Here is a 13,430-nt window from a genome sequence, read left to right on the forward strand (position 1 = left end):
GGAAGCTGTTTGATGAACAGATGTATAAATTCTGGCTTCTCTTATTCAAGGCCCTTCCCAGTCGTCCTGCTCTGAGTTTCATATAATTTCTCATTCCTCCTTAGTGTAGTCCACGTATTGGCTGAGCCGCAGACCTCATGGGGCCCTGCCTCTCCCCCTGTCTTTTTATTACTGCGTGTCTTCCTTTGTTCACAATTCAAGGAACCGAACCGTGGTCCTGGGATTTTCCTTCAGATCTTCTCCGGTTGTCCCGGGAGGACCACTGTTCTGTCCCAGCTTCTGTTTGTGGGGGAAGCCTGGAGAGCTTGGAGTTTTCTGACCTGCTCTGCCATCTTCCCAGAATCCTCACTCCCTCCTCCCTAAGTGAAGTCTTTACTTGTGTCAAGGCCCAAGGTCATTGTCCCCACATCAAGCCAAAAGGCCCGCCTACCTCCCTCCCTCCCTTCCTTCCTTCCTTCCTTCCTTCCTTCCTTCCTTCCTTCCTTCCTTCCTTCCTTCCTTCCTTCCTTTCTTCCTTCCTTCCTTCCTTCCTTCATCTCATCACCCTTTGGACCTATTTTTTTATTCTTTTAAGCATTTGTCATATTCTCCTTTTATGACAGTAATGTTTCTACATGCCTAATCCCCCAACTAAATGTAAGCTCCCTGGGGGAAGGAACTTTTTCTTATTTTGCTGTTTGCCATAAAGACCTTTTTCTTCCCTTCTCTGCATCTTAAAAACCCTTGACGTCATCCGCTCCTCTAACTCTCTCCTCCCTTTCCTTAGCTTCTGACAAGAAGGCCCTTCTCTTTGCCAAGGCTGACCCCTCCATTTGCCCCCTTTATCCCTTCCCCTCCTATTTTCTTCAGCAGATTGCAACCTAAATCATCCTTGCAATCGAATCTTTTCTTCTGGTCCTTTACCCATTGCCTTCAAAACTACCCAAGTCTCCCTCATCCTTAAAGACCCTTCACCAGCTCCAAACGTCCCCTCAAGCCAGCAGCCTGTCTCCCTCCCATTTAGCAGCCAGACTTCTAGAAGAAGCTAGCCACACCCATGGTCTCCATTTTCTCGCCCTCACTCTTCACTCGCCCCTTGCAGTCTGGCTTCTGATCTCATCATTCAGCCAAAATGACTCTCCTCAAAGCTCCCAGATGAGCCAGATCTGATGGTCTCTCCTCTGTCCTCATTCTTCTTGAGGTGTTTTTTTTTTTAACTTATTGAGCTGTATCAACCCTTAAAATAATTGCTGTGTTTTCCTCCTGACCTCCCTAGCAATCAGTCAGCCAACCAAAAACCATTGATTAGAAACTCAACTTGGACGTAAGAGAAAGCTTAGAACATCCAGGTTCCTTTGCCATCCCTGTTTTCTGACATCCATTTCTGAAGCCTCCCCCTGATGTCTTCTGACAGTGATTGCCTCGTAATAGCAACCACATTCCCTGTAGACAGCCTCTGACTCTCCCTTTCCCCCTTCTTCTTTCCTTCCCTCTCTCTCTCTCCCTGTCTCTCCTCCCTTCCCCTTCTCTGTCTCTGTCTCTCTCTCCCACAAGAGAACTAACATAATCTTCTTCACACAAGACCCCAAAACCTTTGTGCTGACTTGGAAATAAGTTTCCTGTAGAGCTATCTTGAAAACTCACCAGTTCCATCCATTGGTGGTTATTTTGTCCAGAGGCCCTAAGCAAAGCAGGAATCTTGTCTCCGAAGGATGGTGGAACCAGAGCTGGAAGACACCTTGAGGCCAGCTTAGTCCAACCTTTTAAAATTATAAATGATGAAAGAAAGGCACAGGAAGAGAAGTGATTCAGTCAAGGTCACGTAGGTAGTATGATTGTACGAGGTAGTATTTGAACCCAGTCCTTCAGACTTCAGGCCTCCCCTGTTGCCTCCCATTCTTTGCTCCTCGTTCTCAGAAAAAACAAACAGAGAATCTGTGATCCAGAAAGGCGAAATTCATCCGTCAACAAGCATTCAGTAGATCTCAGCTATATGCTAAATGCTATGCTAGGCACTTGGGTGCTACAAAGAAGAAATCAAAGCAGTCCTTGTCTTCAAGGAGCTTTCATTCTAATGAGGGAGCTGTTCCCATAGAGAAATATCTCTAAGAAGTGGGTCAATGGTGACCTTGAGCAGGGAGGGCTCAGTAGAGGCTTCTGTCACAAGGGGAGGGACCTCCCATGGATAGAGTGTGACTTGTGGCATAAATCAGTGCCCCCAAGGGGTGCCATGTGTGAGTAGGTAGAATTGAGGCCCTCCTGTGTTCTGTTACTACTTCTAACTACCTTCACAGGGTGCTATGCTAGGCACCAAGGGAGAGAAGATTCACTGGGAAAGAGAATTGCCAGCCAAAGATGCCGGTGTTGTGAGTCAGCCATAATGGAACTGGGCACTTGTGGGTCTGAATAGGCAGGGGTTTTGCAGAGGCTGTGGGGCATTCTGGGTACAAATCTTAGCTTCGTGGACATTTGATTGTTTACACCTGTGCTGATCCAGCTGTCCTGGCTCTTCCCCCACTCAGAGCTTCCAGGGTGATTGATGCTGAGGGAGGGATTGGGGGGGGGGGCGGTTCACAGGAAGCAGATGCATCATGAAAGCACATAGACCTTGGGGGGGGGGGACCAAGAAGACTTTAAAAAAAAGCCTAGCTGAAAAGTTAAATCAAAGAAGTGGGAGCACATTATTATTAATCCCAAACAGCCACAGACCTATAAAAAATGCCAGCTAGAGCTGATGTGGCATCCAATGTTTCATGAAAGGACTAACAATGTGGGAGGGCTTGACTTCAGAATAGGAGAGTGAGCGACCTCACTCACCAAGGACTGAGAGCTCCTGAAGGGCAGCAGGTGCTGGGCCCCCGGGTCCTTATTTATTTATGCATTTATTATTTCTTCAAAACTGGCCTCCATAAATACCAGTCTGCTAGTGTTATCCTCATTGAGGGAGGGAGGGAAAGAGAGAGAGAGAGAGAGAGAGAGAGAGAGAGAGAGAGAGAGAGAGAAGGACAAGGAGGGAGGGAGAGAGGAGAGATGGAGAGAAGGGGGAGAGAGGGAAAGGGGGGAGAGAGGAGAGACAGAGAGAGGGAGAGAAGGGGGAGAGAGAGGGAGAGAGAAGAGAAAGAGAGAGGGAGGGAGGGAGGGAGAGAGGAGAGACAGAGAGGGGGAGAGAGGAGAGATGGAGAGAGGAGAAACAGAGAGAGAGGGAGAGAAGGAAGGGAGGGAGAGAGGGGGGAGGGAGAGGGAGAGAGAGAGAGAGGAGAGAGAGGAGGAAGAAAGACAGAGAGTGGGAGAGAGAGAGGAGAGAGATTGTGAGTGTGTGTGTGTGTGTGTGTGTGTGTGTGTGTGTGAGACAGAGAGAGAGAGAGAGACAGACAGACAGACAGATAGAGAGAGAGACAGAGATATTGTGTGTGTGTTTTCCTGAGAAGCACACAGTGGTGTTGAAGAGGTGTTGGGGCTTCTGAATGAGCACCTGCATTGAGCCGGGAAGGATCTCCCTGGGGTGAAATCAGTGAATACGTTCCCAGGTACATGAAGATGGCATTTGTTTTGGTGGTAAATCGAGCCATGTCTAACATTAGCCCAGAAGCAGCCCTCTCTCCAGCTCGGCAGGCTCCCAGTGGATCTCCCCATTCCCCAAATGGAAATCTGTAGCACCTGTGTGCACGTGGGCATGCTGGAGTTCGTGACAAGCCCACAAATCCAAACAGTAGAGGTGAACTTTAGTAAACTTTACTAAACTTTAGTAAACTTTGTTTACTTTAGTAAACAAGGGCTTAGACACAGCAGGTGTTTAATAAATGTGTTGATTAATTGATGGAAGGTTCTTTGTAGGAAACACATGAAGTGAGGGCAGGGGGATGAGAGGGAGGTGTCTTTCGTTAAGTTCACACAGTTTGCTTCACTGAATTCAAAAAGCTTTTATGAAGCCCCTACTATGCACAAGGAACCATAGATACAAAGACTAAATTAAAACAGGCCCTGCCCTCAAAAACCATACATTCTGCTGGGAGGAGAAAGTGTGTGAAGTCTACAGCTAGGAGGGCCTAGGGGCCATTTATTCAAATAGAAACAGATCATGTGAGCCGCAGCTTGACTTAGAAAAGCACAGACTAACATTATCTGTGTTGTCTTGTATTTTTATTTATTTTGTTAAATATTTCCCCACTGGCCCCCACCAGCTTGCTGACCACCCAAGGGCCAGGAGTTTACATGTCTGCTCTGTTAGTACATTGTCAGGGCAGGAAAAGAGAATCAATGCAGAAGATCCATTTTGGGGGAAGAGAAAGGGCAGGGTTGTCTAAGACTTGGAGATTTTTCAGTTATTTATACTGAATAAAAAAATCTTTACCATGGGATTCCAAGGGTGTGTGTGTGTGTGTGTGTGTGTGTGTGTGTGTGTGTGTGTGTGATACCAGGAACTTTGTCCTCCACTCAGTTTGTATCATTTCAGGCTGGTTCCATTGAGGATGAATAATGTGCTGTACAAGTGTACCCACTTCAAAACTTGGGTCCCCCCCTCCTTTTCTCTCTGTCTCTCCCTCCCCTCTCCCCTCTCCCCTTCCTCTTCCTTTAACTTCTTTTTCTTCTCCTCCTTCTCTCTCTCTCTCTCTCTCTCTCACACACACACACACACACACACCCCTCTATAACAAAACCAGCTCAGAGTCCATCACATAGAACGTCTGCTTTGGAAGGGATGGCACAGAATCTCTGGTAGCCACTCTACCTGAAGGCAGTTTCCTCTGTGGTACATCTTAGAATGGCCTTTGAAGACCTCCCTTGACAGAGAACCCCCACGTAGGGTGGTACAAAGAGCTCCCGGTTTGTACATGGAGATCTCCACTAGCTACTAGCCTTGGGCAAGGCCCCCCACAGAGGGCCTCAAATTCTTTGTCTACAAAATGGGGAGAATAATAGGTATACTCCTTAACTAATGTGATTGTTGTAAGCATCAAATTACTTACTATCTGTAAAGTGCTTTGTAGGCCATAAAGGACTATAGAAATGTCATCTAGCCAAGTTCACTGGAAGAATTTGGATGTTTCATTAGGCTTCATTGAGATAAAGTTCAATTTTTTGTTATTGAACTGAAATATGTTCCCCTCTGGAATCCCATCCCATCCAAGCTGTCAGGGACCTCTGGGGCCATCTTGTTTGACTCCTGGCTGAACAGGACTCCCTTCTCCTGTATTCCTGATGAGTGGTCATCTGGCTGCTGTTTGAAGAATCCTCCAGGAATGAGGAGGGCTCATCCCCATTCAGAGCAGCCCATTCTACTTGTGGGCAGCTCTCATGCTTGGGGGATTTTTCATTCCATTAAACCTTAAAATCTTTCAAAGGCCGCCCAATCCTCTTCCGCTAGACTCTTGGCCTCCAGTTGGCGACTGCTGGATTGGGCAGGGAAAGCAAGAGGTGACCCAAGAAGGTCTTGTTTCTATTACTTTTCATTGTTCTTGAGTAGAAAGCTAACAGAAAGGCAGTCACCCAGGAATGGTGCTGCAGTGTCTGAAGGAGCCTTGGTGCTTGATTTTCTCTTGTTCCTAGGTCCCTTTGAAGTCATATGTCTCCACATTCTGTACATGCTACATTCTGAAATTCTGTTCTTCTGTAGAAGTAATACTGATGGGCCATAAGAAGGTGATCCCAGAGTATAGGAGCTTGAGCTAGATGCCAGTTTTTGTCGCTGGTGTAATTGAAAAACTGCTGGGGTGAGAGATGAGAAGGTCCGGGTTCTACTCCTTAAAGAGTAGAACTTTGTGACCTCAGTCTGGTTCCTTCACCTCTCTAGGCCTCACCTATCCAAGAAAGACTTTCAACTAGATAACTTCTGAGGTCCTTTCTGACCCTGAGAGGCAGTGCGGCTCAGTGGGAAACCCTAGATCAAAACTCCGTGTGAGACGCTGACTAGTAACCCTAGACAAGCCTCTTCAAAGCTCATAGGGAGCTGGAAGAGCCCTCAGAGGCCATCAAATCCAGTCCCCTTGTTTTACAGATAAGGAAACTGAGGCCTCAGGAGGGTAAGTGACTTGCCCAGAGTCATTCAAGTAGGATCATGGGTCAAGAGCTAGAATGGACCTCAAAGGTCAACTAATTCAACCCCGTTGTTTTACAGAAAAGGAAACAGAGGCCTTAGGAAGTTAATGGGAGCTACCAAAACTATTTATCTTCTAATGTTGGTATGAAAATTAGGTACTGAATGGGAAGCATATTGGTAGATGGATTAGGGACCAAATGGAAAGCATATTGGTGGATGGGTTAGGGGCTGAGTGGGAGGCACTTTGGGGGATGGGTTAGGGGCTGAGTGGAAAGCACCATCTCATTGTCAGCTTCCATAATCATCATCATCATCATCATCATCTTGTGGATTTCCTAGAGACCAGCACTTAGCCCCAGACTATTTCTGAAGTGGCTCAACCTTGAATTGCATTGTGTTGGCATGTTCCCTTTTCTTCTATCACTTCCACATTTTAGCGGAAGCTTCTGAGTTTACTGTAATCAGTTTTTCCATCTTCTCTGGTATAAGCCACTTCCATCTGTGTGCTACCAACCTTTCTCCAAAATCTTCATTCCCAAAAATCTCAAAGTTTTTAAAGCCCAGTGATCCTGGATAACAAGTAGGTAGAAGTTACTTTGAAAAAAAAATCCAGGCTAATAATGTACCTGGTGGTGCCCCCTAGCATCTTAAACCACAAGCTGGCAAGATAGTCCTCAGTCATGCAGCAGACACTTTTGAGGAAGTGCTTTCTGTGTGTGGCGTGCTGGGATCTCCCCTTATTTAGAGATGACTAAGACCCCAGGACTTAGAGCCAGAAGGGACCATCATTGAGGCCCACTGCCTCCTCTTATGCCAGAGGAGATCAAGGCCCAGCCACAGGAAGTGATTTGATTTGGACCTAGGCCTCTTCTGACTCCAGATCCAGTGTTCTGGGTCTATTCTTCTCAGAAGATAAAAAGGCCATGGTGAGAGATCTTGCACAAAAGACTTGTCTTCCCTGAAGCATCTTTTTCTTGCAACCAAAGTAGCAGAGCACAGCTTGTTTTCTGTGGCTGCAGCAGCTATCCTATTTAAGTATTCAGTTCATCTTAATCATAATTACACTGGTTAACGTACTGTCATATTACTCTGTAATTGGTCTAAAGCAACTTTACTTCTTACTGGGTTGTAATTTCTTCATCAGAAAGGCTTCCTTTTGCCCCCTGCTATGGTGCAGTATGGTATAGTGCAGGAGGAGAAGGCCTGTGGCCAAAGGATTCAGTCAAAGGGCTTCACTTGAGGACCTAGAGGGCCACATGTGGCCTCGAGGCCCCAGCTTCCCCATCCCTGGTATAGTGGAAAGGGCCCTGGATCCAGACTTGGAAGACCCGGGTTTGGGCCTAACTCCCTGTGTGACCTTGGACAGCTCACTCCCTCTCTCCCAGCCTCAGTTTCCCAGTCTGTAAATAGGCTGGGTTACCTCCTCCCTTTTCCAGGGAGATAACAGAGTTGTGAAACCACTTGTAGAGTGTCCTCTCAGCCAACGTCAGCGATCATTCTTCTGGTCCCCGGAGTATCACATTGGGCAGATTCAAAGTGGCTCCTGGAGAAGATACACTCTCTTCTTTTCCATGTATCTCCAGCTGAACCAATCTGGAAACAAGTTATGAGAGATGCTTATGCTATTTCTCCTCGAAGCAGCACTTTTCAACATCAGAGGGACTCTTCTGGCAGATTCTGGAAGATATGGCAAATATTGGAGGAGGGAGGACGGCTTTTATGATTCACATAAAGAAAGCCTAGATCATTTGTTCAGCTGTGCTTTCCCTTCTCTTAATTCCCCTGCATTTTAAAACAGTGGTTGGTGCCTTGTCACTTTTCTTTATAGAATTCCAGGCCTTTTTCCTACAACCCTTGTATCCAGAGACTGTTCAGGACGACTTAGCCGTGTCATGGATGAACCCAGATAGGAGGCTTAATGCTTTCGTCAGCCTCCTGTTTTGTCATCAGAAGGCCCATGTTGTTTTATAAATGCCAGTGCCTCTGGAGTCCTCAGAGGCCCAAGCTGACTTTTTAAATAGAATATTCGTGTATAGTAATTGGATTGATCTGGAGAGTTCAGGGAATCCAGGCAGGTTCCAGTTTTAGACATCAAAGCTTTGAGCCTTTTGATGCAGAACAGAAAGAGAAGCTTGGATGCCAAGCTGAATGCCCATGTTAACAGTGACGCAGATGACCTCTCCAATGGAAGGGATGGTGGGAGCTATTCAATAAATTATCAGAGGAGAAAAGTCCCAAGGTCAGACTTGAATTCTCCCTGTGGGAAATCACATGTGTGGCCTGTAAGACTCCAGGCTACTGAATACTTCTTGAATCAGAGTGGAGATTCTTTGAGGGTCCACCTCACTCCAATTAACTTTAGGGTTTTTTTTTTTTCCCTGTAATTAGTTGAGCATTTTTACTACCTTCAATAATATGTCCTTCCAGTAAAAAGGGAATCTTGGCAATTTAGGAACTCTTTAAAGTTATCAGGAACCTCAATAGGAAATGTATGATTGATCAGACAAATCTACCACTCTCCTATATAAAATTTGGGGAGGACAGGAAATATTCAGACAAAGCCACCATTACCTATTATAATATATTTATAGGTGTGAAATAGAGGAAGTGCCAAGCAGTTATCAAGAAGAAACAGAGAAGAGGTTAGGAGTGATACCTAGGCCTCAGCTGTCAATACATAGAGTGTGGGTGATGAAATAAACTTGGGATTTTCATACAGAGAGGTAAATACAATCTCACAGGTCTGGTTGGGACATGGACTCATGGCCAGAATAAGGCCATGCAAGGGTGTTCTTTGTTCAGTAGAAGAAGGTCTGATAGAAAGGAAGAGAGAGTCATACTGAATGGTAAATGCTTTCATAGAATTCCACATACTTAAGGGTAGAAGCATAGTGTTAGACTTTTGGGTATCATCATGGGAGTTTGCTATAGCCCACTGGTCAGATGGAGGATATGGATACTGTTTTCTAAATATAAAGTATGGATTATAAAACTGGCACATAATAGTAATGCAAAGATTTTAGCTGTTCAGATATCTGGCGGAAGTCTGATTTTCTCAAAAGCAGACTATCTTACAAATTCTTGACATGTCTTGTGGAAAGTTTTATAGGTCAGTAAGTAATTAATATTAACAATCTAATTAATTAGAAATCTTATTAAATAATGAATATTAATAATGACTATTAATATTAATTATTTTAATAAGATTGTTAATGAATTCTAATCACAGAGTGAAATATACTCTTTTTTTTAGGGGGGAGGTGAGGCAATTGGGGATAAGTGATTTGCCCAAGGTCGCATGGCTAGTAAGATGCAAGTGTCTGAGGTCAATTTTGAACTCAGGTCCTCCTGACTCCAGGGATGGTATTCTATTCACTGCACCACCTAGCTGCCCCATTTCTCTCTCTCTCTCTCTCTCTCTCTCTGGAAATATACTCATTGGAGTTTAATTCTTACCAACAGGTAAAGATTGGTTAATGATGTTGAAAGACAGGAACTTTGTGAAAAAATGTCTATGTTGTCATGATTTTGTAATAAATAGTGAAGGAGAAGAATTCCAATCATAAGCAGACATGTAGACTTCAGAAAAGATTTCTGCAAATTCAGAGAAAAGGTGGCTATGATCCCTGCAGGATCATATTTAAGAAATCTGCTAAAGAGGGTTGAAAGGCACGAACGGAGGCATGTTTGGTGGTGAATAAACCTGATGAATAAAATTGGGAGTCTTCCCAAAAAAACTAGTGTGGCTTCACTGGGAGCTTTTCTGAGGTCAGATTGTCCAAGAACATGGATAAGAGATGAAAGGATGAATACAGAAACGTGGGCCACAGCCTATAAGAATATTGGTAGAAAGACTGAGGCCTGAAGGAGCTGAGCCTTGTAAAAAGGGGGTGGGATGGTGTAGTGCCAGTACAATATTTACAGCGCCCACGATCATTATAAGGACCATGAATATAAGTATCGCATGACATTCAATCGCAAAATATACCAAACTCTCCAGATAGAGGATAGAACTGAAGCATTTATTTAGACACCAGAAAACTGAATCCCAAAACCAATAAGCCGATTCCATCATAGTATCAAAGATATTCAGAAGCCATGATAATGCTGAGAGCCACAGTATCCTTCAGCTTTCCCACAAACCAATACAAGATCAACATTTACTCACAAACCTCTCTATCTCCTTGCCTGAGTGTCCCCTCTCCCACCATCTTGCTAGCTCAGACCAGCTTCCTGTGGGCTCCGCTTCCCTTCAGCAAACTGCTCCCACCACAGGCTCCTTGTGACTACATCCAGTCTATCGGGGGCAGAGTTTATCCTCACAGCAGGGAAGCTTCCTGGGGGCTCTGCTTCCCTTCAGCAAATTCCCTCCATCACAGGCTCCATGTGATCACATTCAGTCTATTAGGGAGCAGAGTTTACTTTCAAAGCAGGGGAGGTCTTCAACCCCCCCCCCCCCCCAGTCTATTCAGGGAGAGGGAAGATTTTCGAATTCCCATTCCCATTACAGATGGCTGCAGAAAGGAGTTTCTGAGCTATGCTTGCTGCAAGATGATCACAAAGGAAGAAGAGGGCCATTGTTTAGGGGAAGTGAGGTCATGTTCAGAGAGGACAGAGTGAGCTGAGCCATCAGATTGTTTACCTTCTGTCTTTTTCATCTAAAAAAAGGGGGTAGCGCATCTTTAAGAGGGACTTAAAGGCTCAGCCAGGTGAGGAGATGCTGAGAAAATGCTTCTCTTTGGGTGTAAGTGCCCGGATGGCAGCTACTGCCCCACCCCCTGCCTCTGCCCCCAGGGTGTAACTGGTGGGTGTGATCCGAGAAGGGCCATTGAGGAGTTTTTTTTTTAAAGCAATTGGGGTTAAGTAACCCAGCCAATTATTTCTGGGTGTGGTGCTAAGTATCAGAGCCCTGATTCTATCCCCAGGTCATACCAACACTGGGGCTGGTGCTCTTACTCGCTGAGCCACCTGGCCACCCCCATTGAGGAGTTTTGAGAAATCATGGAGATGGATGGATGGATCCAACCTTTCTTCAAGAATCCTGACTGCCAGGGTGATGAAGGGCCTTCAGCATGAGACAGAAGGTTTTCTCTTTTTATTGTTATTCAGATGAAGGAAGAAAGAGAAAGACAGAGACACAGAGAGGGACAGGCATGGGGAGAGAGAAAGGGGGAGAGAAAATAAATGTTTTTTAATTGATTAATAATTAATTATATGATGCCTCTCCTCAAGTATTTAAGGAGAATCTACTTGTTTCCAGACAGCAGAATTAGAAGCATTGAGTGAATGTTGAACAAAGAGGCAGGCTTCAGCCTGATTTTAGGAAAACCAAATGATTTCCCTTTCTAGACCTCAGTTTCCCCCTGTGTAAATAAGGAAGTCAGACTACACAGGGTTCTTAACCTGAGGTACACAAACTTGTGTTGTTTTTTTTAAATATAATACATTTGGTTCCCTTTGCAATCCTACAGATTTTAATTTTTGCCTTTAAAAACATGATTCAGGAGTCATAGGCTTCATCAGTGACCAGAGGAGCTCAGGACCGAAGAAGGGGGACAAAGCCCTGGCTGAGATGGCCTCTAGACTCTTTTCCTGCACTATACACGTGCTGATTCTAGATGGAGAGGTGAGGGACAGGATATGGATGGGACCTGTGATTCCATTAATGTGAGAAACTCCTGGTGTGGAGCAGGAAGAAGACCCTTCACCAGTTCAGAGCAGCCCTTGTTAGCAGTTTGGGATCTTTGAGAGCTTAACCATGTGTCAGAAGGACCTTAGACCTGAGGCTGCCAGACTCAGAGGCCTGCTCTCTATCCACTATACCCTGCCCTCCACCCCAAGGATGAAAACAGCTTGAACAGCCTGTGGCCTGATGGATTAGAAGCATCAGGTCACAATGGTGAGAGCTGACAGTTCACATTAGTCATGATGTAGTCGTGAAGAGTTAGAACTAATGGGAGGGACCATGAGAAAGAAGAGACCAAAGAAAAGAAGAGTGAATAGTCTGCTCTCTGCATTCAGACTCTGGATGTGGACAGCATTTTCCATCTCGAGTCTTTTGGAGTCATTTCAAATCCTTGCATTGCTGAGAAGAGCTAAGTCTATCAAGGTCAGTCATCACACAGTGTGACTGTCCCTGTGCACAATGTTCTCCTGGTTCTGCTCATTTCACTCTGAATCAGTTCATGTAAGTCTTTCCAGGTTTTTCTGAAGGCCACCTGCTCATCATTTCTTAAGGAACAATAGTATTCCATTCCATTCACATACCACAGTTTGTTCAGCCATTCCCTGACGGATGGCCATCACCTCAGTTTCTAATTCTTGGCCATCACAAAAAGAGCTGCTGTCAATGTTTTTGTACACATGGATCCTTTTCCTGTTTTTATGATCTCTTTGGGATACAGCCCTAGAAGTGGTAATGCTGGGTCAAAGGGTATACACAATTGTATAGCCCTTTGGGCATAGTTCCAAATTGCTCTCCAGAATGGTTGGATCAGTTTACAACTCCGCCAACAGTGTATTCGTGTTCTAATTTTCCCATATCTTTTCTGACATTTACCATTTTTCTATTTTGCCGAGTTAGCTAATCTGATAGGTGTGAGGTGATACCTCAGAGTTGTTTTGATTTGCATTTCTCTAATCAATAGTGATTTAGAGCATTTTTTCATATGCTTATAGATATCTTTAATTTCTTCCTCTGAAAACTGCCTGTTCATATCCTTTGACCTTTTATCATTTGTGCTCTTGTATTGTTGTAAATTTGACTCAGTTCTCTATATATTTTAGAAATGAGGCCTTTATCAGAGATGCTTGCTGTAAAAATTTTTTCCTAGATGATATTTCTCTAGGGCTCTGAAGGACGCCAAATACTTCACACTATTGGCTCTAATGAGATCATATGTGCATGTTTCCCAGAAATCCTATAGGAGAGGAGGCTTTAGGTATTCTTGCCCCCTCCTTTACACATGAAGAAACCAAGGCCCGGAGGAAGTCACAGACAGTCACTCATTTGTGTGGGCACAAGTGTCCAGGCTGCCCCTTTCACGAGTCCAGGTGCTTCTGGATTTGGCCATTTATCAGCTGAGCACAACCAAGGGAGCAGAAGCCAAGCTGGGAGCGGTGGAGGGGGGCTGGAGGGAAGCAACACATAGAAGAGGCCAGGGTGTGTGTGTGTGTGTGTGTACACATGTGTGTGTGTGTTTTCTGATTCATCTCCATGTAAGCTACATGTCTCCCATCTGTTTAAGGGACACTTGTTGATGCAATATGTCTTTCTGTTGCTAATTTAGAGCGAGCTCACAGCAAACTTGATTATAAAAAAGGATTGTTGTGCTCCCTCTTGCCTTCTCTCTCTCTCCCTCTCCCTCTCCCCTTCTCTCTCTGTCTCTCTCTGTCTCTCTCCCTCTGTCTTTCT

At 45.0% G+C, this 13,430-nt stretch overlaps 1 protein-coding gene across 5 annotated transcripts in view; it reads left to right on the top strand.

Annotated features, from left to right (window-relative positions):
• The window catches only part of RIC8B (RIC8 guanine nucleotide exchange factor B), a 96,724-nt gene that overhangs the window by 13,024 nt on the left and 70,270 nt on the right, over positions 1-13,430 (top strand). The window lies entirely within an intron of this gene.

Source organism: Petaurus breviceps, unplaced genomic scaffold, assembly GCF_028583685.1.
Source record: "Petaurus breviceps papuanus isolate PSGF00001 unplaced genomic scaffold, PetGlider_PUasm1.0 156, whole genome shotgun sequence".
Classification (NCBI taxonomy): domain Eukaryota; kingdom Metazoa; phylum Chordata; class Mammalia; order Diprotodontia; family Petauridae; genus Petaurus; species Petaurus breviceps.